Genomic DNA, 13,926 nt, shown 5'->3' with positions numbered 1-13,926 from the left:
CGCCCCTACCGGTCTTTGAGATCTCGACCCGGAAACGCTTCTCCCCTCTTCGCGAGTCGGAACGCGACGACGCCGTGATAATCGGCACGTCCATGATCCGTCATGTCCGTATTGCCTCAGGTAAGGATAAGGTGTGCACTCACTGCTTTCCTGGTGCTCATGTTCTTGATGTTGCTGCACAGGTTCCTGAGATCCTGAACGGTGATGAGCGCGTCAGAGCTGTTGTGCTGAACGTGGGAGCGAACGACATCAGGCTGAGGTTCTGAAGGACTACAGGAGCCTGATCGAGACGGTACGCAACACATCGCCTGAAGTAACGAGCCTTGCACATCTAACCCTTTCTGTGTCTTCTTTAAATAATCTATTCTAGATTTTTTTTTTGACTAAGTTTCATTAGTCGTCTTCTAATTGATTTATTTTTAAAAAAGAAAATGCATTTCTAATCCTTAAGCAAATCCACGCACACGCTATTTAGCAGGCGCTTAACTGTTCAATTACTGGCCAGATCTGAACAGTTAAAGCCCCACGTTGGGTGCCATGTTTTATGGAGTGTGTGCTTTAATCTTAACACCTTTTAACCTTATTATTTATTATCCTTAGGTTAAGTCGAGTAAGTCAAATCTACCCTAAAATATAAGCATTTGCATGGTATTTACAATTGTTCAGATGACTTCTCTGTGGTCAGTTCTTGCTTAAGGTTTATGAACACTGCCAGACGATTACTTGTAATTAGCATTAGTTATTTATTAATGTAAATATTCCAGAAATAAAAGTTAGGCTCAAACTTGAATTCTTTATGCTCCAAAACTCTGGAATCTACTCCTGTGTAAGGGAAATCATTATGGACATCAGCTATGCTAATTATTTCCCATCTGTTTTCTGCTGTTATCTCGGGGCGCTTGTCCCGAGAAAAATGGCGTTCGTCAACTCCAGTTTGTCGGAGCTGCTGTACTGCACGCGGGAGTGAACAACATCAGGCTGAGGTTCTGAAGAAGTTCTACAGGAGCCTGATCGAGACGATATGCAACACATCGCCTGAAGCAACGATCATCGTGTCTGGGCCGATTCCAACGTACAGACAAGGACAGGAAAGGTTCAGTAGATTATTTGCACACACCTAATAAATAGTAAGTCAAAGTCCAAATCAAAGTCTTTGTCCAAACTTAATTGATATGCTTAGTGTGGAACATTATATTGAAACTGTGTCTATTCCTCGTTTAGTGACGCCTGTGGAGAGACGACTCTGCCTGTGGAGAGACGACTCTGCCTGTGCGCTGCTGGATTGGCGGTCAGCGCTTGAAACATCACACGCCGTTGCTCACAAGTCAGTGGTTAGTTACTTTTTGACTCTGACTTCGTCTACTCCATGCGTTTCTCTGCCCAGGAGGACGCGATATCTCTGGCTTCATTCAGTCCGGCACCGACACAACACCATGGATCACACAGCGGAAGACACGAGCCAGGACCAGAGCTAGAACCTCTCCGCCGCCCCTCCCGGTCTTCGAGATCTCGACCCGGAAACGCTTCTCCCCTTTTCACGAGTCGGAACGCGACGCCACCGTGATAATCGGCATGTCCATGATCCGTCATGTCCGTGCTGCCTCAGGTAAGGATAAGGTGTGCACTCACTGCTTTCCTGGTGCTCATGTTCTTGATGTTGCTGCACAGGTTCCTGAGATCCTGAACGGTGATGAGCGCGTCAGAGCTGTTGTGCTGAATGTGGGAGCGTACGACATCAGGCTGAGGTTCTGAAGGACTACAGGAGCCTGATCGAGACGAGAACTGAAGTAACGAGCCTTGCACATCTAACCCTTTCTGAATCTTCTTTAAATAATCTATTCTAGAATTTTTTTTTTTGACTAAGTTTCATTAGTCGTCTTCTAATTGATTGATTTTTAAAAAAGAAAATGCATTTCTAATCCTTAAGCAAATCCACGCACACGCTATTTAGCAGGCGCTTAACTGTTCAATTACTGGCCAGAATTGAACAGTTAAAGCCCCACGTTGGGCGCCATGTTTTACAGAGTGTGTGCTTTAATCTTAACACCTTTTAACCTTATTATTTATTATCCTTCGGTTAAGTCGAGTAAGTCAAATCTACCCTAAAATATAAGCATTCGCATGGTATTTACAATTGTTCAGATGACTTCTCTGTGTTCAGTTCTTGATTAAGGTTTATGAACACTGCCAGACGATTACTTGTAATTAGCATTAGATATTTATTAATGCAAATATTCCAGAAATAAAAGTTAGGCTCAAACTTGAATTCTTTATGCTCAAACTCTGGAATCTACTCCTGTGTAAGGGAAATCGTTATGGACATCAGCTATGCTAATTATTTCCCGTCTGTTTTCTGCTGTTATCTTGGGGCGCTTGTCCCGAGAAAAATGGCGTTCGTCAACTCCAGTTTGTCGGAGCTGCTGTACTGCATGCGGGAGTGAACAACATCAGGCTGAGGTTCTGAAGAAGTTCTACAGGAGCCTGATCGAGACAGTATGCAACACATCGCCTGAAGCAACGATCATCGTGTCTGGGCCGCTTCCCACGTACAGACAAGGACAGGAAAGGTTCAGTAGATTATTTGCACACACCTAATAAATAGTAAGTCAAAGTCCAAATCAAAGTCTTTGTCCAAACTTAATTGATATGCTTAGTGTGGAACATTATATTGAAACTGTGTCTTCCTCGTTTAGTGACGCCTGTGGAGAGACGACTCTGCCTGTGGGCTGCTGGATTGGCGGTCAGCGCTTGAAACATCACACGCCGTTGCTCACGAGTCAGTGGTTAGTTGCTCTTTAACTCTGACTTCGTCTACTCCATGCGTTTCTCTGCCCAGGAGGACACGATATCTCTGGCTTCATTCAGTCCGGCACCGACACAACACCATGGATCACACAGCGGAAGACACGAGCCAGGACCAGAGCTAGAACCTCTCCGCCGCCCCTCCCGGTCTTCGATGTCTCGACCCGGAACCGCTTCTCCCCTCTTCGCGAGTCGGAACGCGACGCCACCGTGATCATGGGCACGTCCATGATTCATCATGTCTGTGCTACCTCTGGTACGGATAAGGTGCGCACTCACTGCAATCTTGGTGCTCATGTTCTTGATGTTGCTGCACAGGTTCCCGAGATCCTGAACGGTGATGAGCGCGTCGGAGTTGTTGTGCTGAACGTGGGAGCGAACGACATCAGGCTGAGGTTCTGAAGGACTATAGGAGCCTGATCGAGACGGTACGCAAAACATCGCCTGAAGCAACGATCATGTCTGGACTGCTTCCCACTTACAGACATGACTAGTAAGTCAAAGTACAAATCACAGTTCTTGTTGTCCAAACTTAATTGATATGCTTAGTGTGGAACATTATATTGAAACTGTGTCTATTCCTCGTTTAGTGACGCCTGTGGAGAGACGACTCTGCCTGTGAGCTGCTGGATTGGCGGTCAGCGCTTGAAACATCACAAGCCGATGCTCACAAGTCAGTGGTTAGTTACTCTTTGACTCTGACTTCGTCTACTCCATGCGTTTCTCTGCCCAGGACGCGATCATCTCTGGCTTCATTCACTCTGGCATCGACACAACACCATGGATCACACAGCGGAAGACACGAGCCAGGACCAGAGCTAGAACTTCTCTGCCGCCCCTACCGGTCTTTGAGATCTCGACCCGGAAACGCTCCTCCCCTCTTCGCGAGTCGGAACGCGACGACGCCGTGATGATCGGCACGTCCATGATCCGTCATGTCCGTGCTACCTCATTTGATTTGATTTATTTGATTTGATTTATTATGGATTGGACAGACGACCATAATCCAAAGGATAACATGATACAGTGTAAACACTTATTTCCAACATGGTCCTTGGTGTTAAAAAAAGACATACAAACATGTAACTATTATAAGACAAAAATAAAACATTGAGCACAAATCATCCAAAGTAAAAACATTCTAAAAACATAAGACACAAGAATAATCAGGCAACTCTAATTAAGAAGATTGGCTACTCTAATCCATAAATAAGCCTTAACTTGATATCTAAAAGCCCCTCTAGTATTTACAGTTTTGAGTGAAAGCGGTAAATCATTCCACAATTTTATTCCTGTGTAAAAAAAAGAACTTCTGGCTGCAGAATTGACACTGGGCACTTTACAAGACCGTACACTGGCCCTAGTGTTATGATTATGCTGGGAATTTACCATTATTACATGGGAGTTTAAATATTTAGGCGCAGAACCATTGATGACTTTATACTTGAGATTCAGCTTTAACTGCTCCACTCTGATGTATACTGGTAGCAGACCTACCCTTTTAAAAGCATATTTACCAATATGAGTCCGGGGAGGTGCATTTAACAGGTAACGGATGGCATTATTTTGTAACACTTGCAGACTGTTTTTAAGTTTTAGTGATAATCCACAGTACCAAGCAGAACAAGCGTAATCAAGATGACATTGAATCAATGATACAACCAGCAATTTCTTGATGTAAAAGTCTAAATGCCTTGTTTTGCGATACAGGAATTTTAATCTACCAGCACACTTAGATAATATTTTATCAGCAATAGATTTACCAGTTAAAGACTGCTCCATAGTTAACCCCAAATATGTAACACTTTTCTGTGATACTATTTCAGTGCCATTGCATGTGACCCTGAGTACATTTGTTCTAGACAACTTCCTGTTAGTTCCAAATAAAATGGACTCAGTTTTACCCAGATGTATTGAAAGTCTGTTGTCTACAAGCCACCTGCTAACACAGTTTAATTCATTACCTAGCGTCTTCTCAATCAGGCTAACATCATTCCCAGGGACCAACAGTACAGAGTCATCAGCATATAGAAGCAGCTTACAATTCACAGCAGAGGGCATATCATTGATGTACACTAAAAATAAAAGGGGACCAAGGATTGAACCTTGGGGCACCCCACAAGAGATATCCTGAGGATCTGAAAAGGTCCCATTGACATCACATACCTGAGTTCTTCCAGTGAGATAAGAGGTGAACCATTTCACAGCAGAGTTTTTAAAGCCTATACTTTGTAGCTTTGATAAGAGTATTGCGTGATTTACAGTATCAAAGGCTTTTTGCAAATCGAGGAGAATCATACCCACATAGTTTCCTTCATTGAAGTTTTGGCGAATATAATCACAAAGATGGATAAGACAGGTTTCAGTAGAGTATTCTGCTCTAAATCCTGACTGAAATTCATACAGTAGATTATGTTTAACAAGGTACTCTTCCACCTGGTCATACACCAGACGCTCAAACATCTTCGAGATAGCTGTCAAAATTGATACAGGCCTGTAATTACTAACATATGTTCTGCAATTCTTCTTATAAAGGGGTACTACCCTAGCTCTTTTCATATCGCTTGGGAAGATACCCTGTTTTAGAGACAAATTTATTATATGGGTGATTACCCCGGAAATTACGTTGGCACTATCTCTCAAAAATCTGGATGGAATAAGGTCAAATCCAGTTGCTTTATTAGTTGACAATGATGATAAACACAATCTCACTTTCTCCTCAGAGACCGGGCTAATCTCGAAGGCATCTGAAGTAACATGTTTGTTTTTATAATAAGAATTTACAAACGATGGGCCAAAACTACCAGTCACACTCGGCAACTTATCCACCAGATTTGCAGCAACTGTTGTAAAAAAAGTGTTAAACACAAGCAAGCTGCTGTTTATCGGAAATCGTTTTATCCTCAATCACTAATCCAATATTACTAGACTTGGATTTAGATTTTCCTTTAACGCCTTTAACGCCCATATCGCTAAGAACTTTCCATAGCTTTTTAGGCTGATGAGAGTTTGCTTTAATAGCATCGGCAAAAAATTCAGACTTAGTTTTCTGCACCTTATAACTAGTCTGATTACGAAAATATACATATTTATCGTAATCACAAGACAAAGTTGACCTCTTAAACTTTCTGAACCATTTATCGCGTTGTCTAATGAGATCCAGAATGTCAGAAGTCATCCAAATTGCACTTCTTTGTTTAATTCGAGTTTCCTTCATTGGTGCAATATTATCAAGAGCAGCTAAAAAGTGCCGTTTAAACAAAGACCAAGCCCCATCCACATCATTAATTCCTAAAACATCTGACCAATCCCTCTTGGAAAGACTTTCTTTAAAAACCTCTGCTGTATAATGTTTAGTGCATCTGTACCTAATTGAACTATGGTTGCCCGTCTTCAATAGTGATTTAGAAATTCTACGACTGCAAAAAGTGACGTTATGATCACTCAAAGCAATATCGAGGACACCTGATTGAGAAATATTTTCACGAACTGATACTAATATTAAGTCCAATAGAGTTTGACTATTAACAGACACTCTAGTAGGTTCAGTGATTATCTGATTAAGGCCAAACATCTTGCAAAAGGTAGAAAGAGACTCATTCAAACCACTACGAGGCTGTAAAACATTTGTGTTGAAATCACCCATGATAATACATTCATTTTCCAAACAAACGATTTTCTCAGGTAAGGATCAGGTGCGCACTCACTGCTTTCCTGGTGCTCATGTTCTAGATGTTGCTGCACAGGTTCCCGAGATCCTGAACGGTGATGAGCGCGTCGGAACTGTTGTGCCTAATGTGGGGGCGAACGACATCAGGCTGAGGTTCTGAAGGACTACAGGAGCCTGATCGAGACGGTACGCAACACATCTAACCCTTTCTGTGTATTCTTTAAAAAATCTTTTCTAGTTTTTTTTTTTTCCGACTAAGTTTCATTAGTCGTCTTTTAATTGATTTTTCTTTAAAAAAGAAAATTAATTATGGCCAGTAATTGAACAGTTAAGCGCCTGTTAAATAGCGTGTGCGTGGATATGCTTAAGGAATTTTCTGCTTAAGGAAAGAAATTTAACAGTTAAAGCCCCACGTTGGGTGCCATGTTTTACGGTGTGTGCTTTAATCTTAAAGTCCCCGTGAACCGGAAGTTGCAAACGATTTTTCTCCAGTGCTGTGACGTATTTCCAAGTGAAACGGAATATTGAACAGAGGGCAGGGTTTTACTCTAGCGCTCCTCCTCTCCATCTCTCGCTCATAGCAAACTAACGGTTTGAGGGGAGTGGTTAAGCGTTTCCCCGCCCAAGTTGTGAAACCTACGTCATCAGAAAAAGAAACCGTTCCAGACCGGAAGTAACTTTTCAGATTTTGATGAAAGATTACCAAGGTAAAACATTTTTTAAATATATTTTTACTTGCACGGATTAATTGTTCACCACAAGACTAGTAATATGCGCTAACAAAGTAAATAGGTTCAATTTTGATTTCACGGGGACTTTAACACCTTTTAACCTTATTATTTATTATCCTGAGGTTCGGTCGAGTAAGTCAAATCTGCCCTAAATCATAAGCATTCGAATGGTATTTACAATTGTTCAGATGACTTCTCTGTGGTCAGTTCTTGCTTAAGGTTTATTAACACTGCTAGACCATTACTTGTAATTAGCATTAGTTATTTATTAATGTAAATATTCCAGAAATAAAAGTTAGGCTCAAACTTAAATTCTTTATGCTCCAAAACTCTGGAATCTACTCCTGTGTAAGGGAAATCATTATGGACATCAGCTATGCTAATTATTTCCCATCTGTTTTCTGCTCTTATCCCGGGATGCTTGTCCCGAGAAAAATGGTGTTCGTCAACTCCAGTTTGTTGGAGCTGCTGCTAACCCTAAGCTAACCCTGCTGCTAACCCTTTGTTGGAGCTGCTAACCCTAACCCTAACCGTAACCCTATTCCTTCAACCTCTGTGGTTCTGCCTCTGCCCTGCAGTGCAGTGGTCTTGCCTTGGGTCTTCAGCTCTGCCTAAATCCTCATCTCTAATGGCTCCATCTAATTTTGTTGTCCCCTGGGTTCTGCTTGGTCCATTTACCAAAGGTCCACCTATCCTTTTATTGACTGTGCTACGGCCCTACATCCTGGTGACCTTGTTGGGGCTTCCTGCCATGTTCTGCCTCCCTATTCCATTAGGATTATCTCCTCTGTGGTGGTTCCCTCTGTCAGCACCTCCCTTGGTCACAGCTCTCTCAAGCTCCATATCAAAATGTCAATCATCCTCTGTCTCTTATTTAATACTGTTTCAATTTCTTTTGATTTCTTCTAGTACTGTTGTATATTTCTGTTTCCTTTGTATATTTCTATTTCCTTTGTAAGTTTAGTTGTAACTAAATGCTCCTTTTTTATTTTTATGCTGTTGATTGACTTAATGCGTTTATTTTATATTTTATTTTGTATTTATGCTTTTGATTTGACTTTGAATGTATTTTTTTATTTTGGTGGGAAAGTTACTTTTTGGAAAGTTACTTTTTGGAAAGTTACTTTTTGGAAAGTTACTTTTTGGAAAGTTACTTTTTGAAAAGTTACTTTTTGAAAAGTTACTTTTTGAAAAGTTACTTTTTGAAAAGTTACTTTTTGAAAAGTTACTTTTTGAAAAGTTACTTTTTGAAAAGTTACTTTTTGAAAAGTTACTTTTTGGAAAGTTACTTTTTGGAAAGTTACTTTTTGGAAAGTTACTTTTTGGAAAGTTACTTTTTGGAAAGTTACTTTTTGGAAAGTTACTTTTTGCTGCTGGACTTGGGTGGGTGGGACTTGTGTTGTACTTCAGTGGGTGGGTCTTGTCCAAGGGTGATTTTTCACCCTGCACCTCATGAGTCTATCAACTGCAGGTGCAAATCAAAGTCACTTAAGCTACAATATATAGGGATGCCTCCCACGCAATATATAGGGATGCCTCCTGTGCAGACACTTTTTTTCTTAAGTGTTTTAGTTACATTGTACTAATTTTGTATTTATCTTAATTAAAAAAGGGACAGACAAACTATGGTTTCTCCTCTTGTTCCATTTGAATTTCTATTTTATGACCCTTTTGTCTGTCTTTGCATTTATTTTATATTTAGATCTTTATTTTAAAGCATTGTTTTTATTGTTAATAAATACCTTTTAACTTGTTTCTTACATTATCTGTTACCTTTTATGCCATTGTTTGCCCCTTCTTATATTGTAAAGCTTTGTATGAAAGTTGTAAACTTGTCTTGTATTTTGTTACACTTTGTTTTGTTTTTCATTTTAGTTTTTAAACATTTTCAAATTGACTGTAAAGTACTTGTCGGGTTATAATCTTTTTTTTTTATAACCCATTATCCTGTGTTGGCCGGTCCCTCCAGCTGTTTAAACAGTCCAGTCTGATGTCCTTCTCACTCAGCATGAAGCCTCTCATTGATGCTCCTCCCACCTCCTCTACCCATGTCATCTATTTAATGGGGCCTGTGTCCGCTGGCTCCTTGCAGCCTTTTGCCTCATCCTTCATTGCACCTTGGGTCAACCTTTGTATTCCAGATTTACCAGCTCCGCCTAGGTGTTGATCCTCTGTCTTTGTGCCAAGCCCCAGAATTAACTTTCACTCTGTCGACCTATCCGTTCCACCATGGGCAGTTATCCCTCAAGCTGTATCGGGGGTCTTGCCTTATTCCTTCAACCTCTGTGGTTCTGCCTCTGCCCTGCAGTGCAGTGGTCTTGCCTTGGGTCTTCAGCTCTGCCTAAATCCTCATCTCTAATGGCTCCATCTCATTTTGTTGTCCCCTGGGTTCTGCTTGGTCCATTTACCAAAGGTCCACCTATCCTTTTATTGACTGTGCTACGGCCCTACATCCTGGTGACCTTGTTGGGGCTTCCTGCCATGTTCTGCCTCCCTATTCCCTCCATTATCTCCTCTGTGGTGGTTCCCTCTGTCAGCACCTCCCTTGGTCACAGCTCTCTCAAGCTCCATATCAAAATGTCAATCATCCTCTGTCTCTTATTTAATACCGTTTCAATTTCTTTTGATTTCTTCTAGTACTGTTGTATATTTCTGTTTCCTTTGTATATTTCTATTTCCTTTGTAAGTTTAGTTGTAACTAAATGCTCCTTTTTTATTTTTATGCTGTTGATTGACTTAATGCGTTTATTTTATATTTTATTTTGTATTTATGCTTTTGATTTTGACTTTTAATGTATTTTTTTATTTTGGTGGGAAAGTTACTTTTTGAAAAGTTACTTTTTGAAAAGTTACTTTTTGGAAAGTTACTTTTTGAAAAGTTACTTTTTGGAAAGTTACTTTTTGAAAAGTTACTTTTTGGAAAGTTACTTTTTGGAAAGTTACTTTTTGGAAAGTTACTTTTTGAAAAGTTACTTTTTGAAAAGTTACTTTTTGAAAAGTTACTTTTTGAAAAGTTACTTTTTGAAAAGTTACTTTTTGAAAAGTTACTTTTTGAAAAGTTACTTTTTGAAAAGTTACTTTTTGAAAAGTTACTTTTTGAAAAGTTACTTTTTGAAAAGTTACTTTTTGAAAAGTTACTTTTTGAAAAGTTACTTTTTGAAAAGTTACTTTTTGAAAAGTTACTTTTTGAAAAGTTACTTTTTGGAAAGTTACTTTTTGGAAAGTTACTTTTTGGAAAGTTACTTTTTGAAAAGTTACTTTTTGGAAAGTTACTTTTTGAAAAGTTACTTTTTGGAAAGTTACTTTTTGGAAAGTTACTTTTTGGAAAGTTACTTTTTGGAAAGTTACTTTTTGCTGCTGGACTTGGGTGGGTGGGACTTGTGTTGTACTTCAGTGGGTGGGTCTTGTCCAAGGGTGATTTTTCACCCTGCACCTCATGAGTCTATCAACTGCAGGTGCAAATCAAAGTCACTTAAGCTACAATATATAGGGATGCCTCCCACGCAATATATAGGGATGCCTCCTGTGCAGACACTTTTTTTCTTAAGTGTTTTAGTTACATTGTACTAATTTTGTATTTATCTTAATTAAAAAAGGGACAGACAAACTATGGTTTCTCCTCTTGTTCCATTTGAATTTCTATTTTATGACCCTTTTGTCTGTCTTTGCATTTATTTTATATTTAGATCTTTATTTTAAAGCATTGTTTTTAATGTTAATAAATACCTTTTAACTTGTTTCTTACATTATCTGTTACCTTTTATGCCATTGTTTGCCCCTTCTTATATTGTAAAGCTTTGTATGAAAGTTGTAAACTTGTCTTGTATTTTGTTACACTTTGTTTTGTTTTTCATTTTAGTTTTTAAACATTTTCAAATTGACTGTAAAGTACTTGTCGGGTTATAATCTTTTTTTTTTATAACCCATTATCCTGTGTTGGCCGGTCCCTCCAGCTGTTTAAAGAGGAATACGCTTCCTGCGCTTTCCCAGTAAAGACACATTGTAACGTCATGGTCCAAATTTCCTTAGGCCATTTAAATGTTGTTGCCACACGCTCAAAATGTGCAAAGAACTTATCCACTTCGCTCTCATTAAAGGGTGGAACAAGACGAATGTTACGAGTTATGTCAAACTGATCTGGCTTAAACGCTACACCAGCCTCACGAGCCTTCACTTCGAGCTCTTTAATGCGTAATGCTTGTGCAAGTTCAAGATCTTTTAACCTAAATTCGTGTTCTCTTTGTTCTCGTTCTCTTACTAACCGCCTATCAGCCTCTAGTTTTTTTTGTCTCCCGTTCCCATTCAATCTCCTTCTCTCTTAACTGTAAACGTTTCAATTCTAGTGCTGCTTTACTAGGTGAAGGATCAATAGGAAGACTCTTACCCTGAACAGGCGATGTAGGAATATCAGGAACCACTTTTCCAAACTCTCCCAGTTCTCGCAACCTTTTCACAAGCATCTCCTGCAAATCAGCCTTGGAAGGGCCACCACTCACTTCAAGTTTATAGTGCCCGGCAACTCTAACAAGGTCATCACGTGTGATCGATAACAACAGTTCTTGCGAAGGAGCGAGAATAAACGCGTCTAAATCAAACATTTCGAATGATACAAAATTCCCTAAACGGGCCGCAGTCAAGAAGGAAAAGAGAGGAAAAATAAATAAATACATCAGCGAACTTCCACAGAAGCCTACAAAAAAAAGAAGCGCTCTCTCACAGCGTGCAGGACGACCCCCCACGGAAAAAGATTTTTACTAAGGAAAAATCGAAATGAATAAATAAATAAATACGGTCCAACCCGGCAAAACGAGCCCCCATTTATATGTTACGTGCCCCCTAACTGAGTTTAATCGGGGACATCCTAACATATAAAGAAACCACAAGAACGTTCGTGGACAATATAAAAATAATTTATTGTCAGTGGTTAACAAGAAAGACAGGTAGGACGGTAACAAAGTCTGGTGGTAAAATAAACACAAAGCAAACAGAAAGAAGAACCCTGCTCACTAATATCTACCGAATCCAACACACTTGTCTGCCTCCCGTTCAAAACAAAGACAAGTTCTCGGTGAGTCTTCCGGGTCCACTGACTGCTGCTCTAAAATAATCTTAGACTAAACAAGTGAAAAACCCGTCACCAATACCACCAACTCAAAACAAAAATAAACGACTTCGTCATAACACCCACACAAATGTCAGGACAGGTACTGGGGTTAATGCATGGTCTGTTTACACCGTTCCGACGGCATCTAGCTCAAAGGCAACATCGGCCAAGCCCATGGGAGCTTTTGGGTACAGCATCCGCTCCGACATGAGCAACCACGGCGAGGAGGGAACATGGGAGAGAGCACGGTGTCCGACCGCACCAGAGGGAGAGCGAGGTCTAAACCCAGTGAGAGAGAGAGAGAGAATGTGAATCTCCGTCCTTTTAAAAACAGTCGGCCCCGCCCACTCGCAACCGGGGAGACGTCACGTGACCTATAAGGCAGGAAACAGAAAACAACAAAACGAACAAGAACAACACAAACAGTGTCCCCAACGTAAAACCACGTAACAGGGCCAAATAACATTCAAGTTTACTTTGTTTCTCTGTAGTTTTAGTCCAGTAGGTCAGGTAATTTTCTCGTTGTGCTTGTATGATGTGTTTGGGCCGGATTGTGTGTGTGTCCTGAGGCGGAGTAAGGTTAGTGTTGTCAGTGTGTGTGTGGAGTCGCAGGACCAGCTGAAGGAGCCGGCTCTTCTCAGGGTTCATCTCATGGGTTTTAAGGGCTTTAAAATGATAAGCATTTTAGCATTAAATTTAGCAATCACAATTTAGCAATTTAGCATCACACAGAGATTATGTGTTTTCAGTATCACAGGAAACCATCTTGAGGTGCAGCTGGTTATCCTTGAGCTTCAGCCAGAGGACAATGGGACCGAGTTGAAGTGTATATGTCAAAACCAAGATCAGAAACAGGAAGTTGTCGCTCAAATTAAACTAGAAGGTGAGTACCCTTTGGTCAGATGCATGCTTCTCTTTTTAAAACTGCTTGTTTGAAAGTTATGTATGTACAAAGCTCCTAAAGGGACCTTTGCAAAATAAAATAAAGACTTTCACATGCTCATGAGAAATGTTTTTCGTTCACCATGATCTTCATTTGAACAATCTCAATATCAAGTTACAAATCCCCAAAATTATTTATTTTAAGGCCAGAATACACTAGAAAAACACTACGCTCAGTGTTTTTATTCATGTGTGATTAGAACTGCCGGTAACACTTTATTTTGGTGGTCCGTTTAGAATATTCTTCTGACTATAAGTAACTTTGCAACTACATGTCAACTAACTCTCATTAGAGAATTAGTAGACTGCCTGCTTAAATGGCACCTATTATGAAAAATGCACTTTTACATGGTGTTTGAACATAAATGTGTGTCGGCAGTGTGTGAGCAAAACCACCCTAGAATGATAAAAATCCACCCAGTGTTTTTTTTTACAATCTCAATAAATCATATGCACTGTCTCAGAACGAGCTGTTCTAAGATTCAGCGCTTTGTGACGTAGAAAGTGAGAAAGGGGTTTGATTGACAGTGTGGTTGTGGCATAGACCCCGCCCTCGGTGATCTGTACACACCATCCTCCATTGTTTCAACGACAGCCGGTAATGTCTTTTGGAATCATAAGTATTCTGTGTATGGACTCGTGGGTTAATCCTGTTGTTGTGGCTTAAAAATTAATCC

This window comes from Pimephales promelas, chromosome 20 (assembly GCF_988280905.1).
Source record: "Pimephales promelas chromosome 20, fPimPro1.hap1.1, whole genome shotgun sequence".
In the NCBI taxonomy this organism is placed as follows: domain Eukaryota; kingdom Metazoa; phylum Chordata; class Actinopteri; order Cypriniformes; family Leuciscidae; genus Pimephales; species Pimephales promelas.
The sequence above is the reverse complement of the archived record's forward strand: the minus strand, read 5'-3'. Positions refer to the sequence as shown.